General features: G+C 55.7%; 1 long non-coding RNA gene across 1 annotated transcript in view; it reads left to right on the top strand.

Moving 5' to 3' along the window:
• Positions 1-59, top strand: part of LOC113980377 — a 663-nt gene extending 604 nt beyond the window's left edge. The window contains exon 3 of the long non-coding RNA XR_003538131.1: positions 27-59. This is a non-coding gene — a long non-coding RNA (uncharacterized LOC113980377). The remainder of the gene's footprint in view (positions 1-26) is intronic.
• The last annotated feature ends 1239 nt before the right edge of the window (positions 60-1298 follow it).

Raw genomic sequence — 1298 nt, 5'->3', positions numbered from 1 at the left:
TTAGTCAATTACTGGCGTTTAATGAGGTGATTACGGCTGGTTAACGAGGTGCCTATGGGTGGCTAGTTAATCGATTAGGGGTGGTTTATGAGACAATCCCACGTGTCTAACGATCCTCCCCGCCCCTGTCCCCGCAGCGGAGAAGGTGGACGTCCTGGCCGGCTCCTCCAAGCTCAAGGGCTTCTCATCGTCGGAGTCGGAGAGCAGCAGCGAGTCCAGCTCCTCCGACAGCGACGAGTCGGACTCAGGTGAGCGCTTCCCACCGCTCCCTCCCGCCCTTCCCGCCCTTCCCCACCCTCCCGCTCCCGCTCCGGACAAATAAACTCGTTTTCAGTCCTGGTCCAGTCTTTAATTGTTCTTTTGAAGCTCCCGACCCGGCGCCGGGGGTCGGGCTGGGCAGGGACGCCTCCGGCACCTCGGCCCCATTCCGAAGTTTTTCCCGAGCTTTTCCTTGGATGGCAGCTCAGGGAGTGCTTGGCTTGACCCCCCGGATTGGTGTTTTTAGGGAAAAAACGGTGCTTTTGCCTCCAGGGAACTGCGTTGTTGCCGATGCAGAGGATGGGAAAAAAGCAGGAGGGAAAAGGGGATTTTATGGATAAAAAGCTTTTCAAGTGGATCTTGGTTCTGGGATCTCGGTTCCAGGATCATGGGTCTGGAATCTTGAAGGAAAATGGGGTTGAAATGGGAATTTTAGGATCCCCAAGAAGCGTCTCCCTCGTGCCACTGGCACTGGGGTTGGACGCCTCCGGGGCCTCGGCCTCATTCCAAGGTTTTTCCTGAGCTTTTCCTTGGATGGCAGCTCAGGGAGCGCTTGGCTTGACCCCCCGGATCGGTGTTTTTAGGGAAAAACGGTGATTTTGCCTCCAGGGAACTGTTGGAAAAGTTGTTGCCGATGCAGAGGAGGGATAAAAAAAGCAGGAGGGAAAAAAGGATTTTATGGATAAGAAGCTTTTGGGTGGATCTCGGTTCCAGGATCTCGGTTCCGGGATCTTGGTTCCGGGATCTCGAGGGAAAATCGGGTTGAAATGGGAATTTTAGGATCCCCAGGAAGCGTCTCCCTCGTGCCGCCGGCGCCGGGATTGGGCCGGGTTGGGCTTTTCCATTATCCCGAGACTTCCCAAATTCCCGCCCTGTTCCCAGGGAAGCAAAGCCTGTGCCGTCCCTTCCCACTGGTTTTGGCTCCGTCCCTAAATCAGCTCCGACTCCCAAGTCGAGCCGGGCAGGGAAGGACCTGGATGTGTTGGGAAATCCGATGGATGTGTTGGGAAATCCGATGGATGTGTTGGGAAATCTGATGG

This window comes from Neopelma chrysocephalum, unplaced genomic scaffold (assembly GCF_003984885.1).
Source record: "Neopelma chrysocephalum unplaced genomic scaffold, ASM398488v2 Primary Assembly neopelma1_93926, whole genome shotgun sequence".
Classification (NCBI taxonomy): domain Eukaryota; kingdom Metazoa; phylum Chordata; class Aves; order Passeriformes; family Pipridae; genus Neopelma; species Neopelma chrysocephalum.
This window is presented reverse-complemented; position numbering and strand designations above follow the sequence as displayed.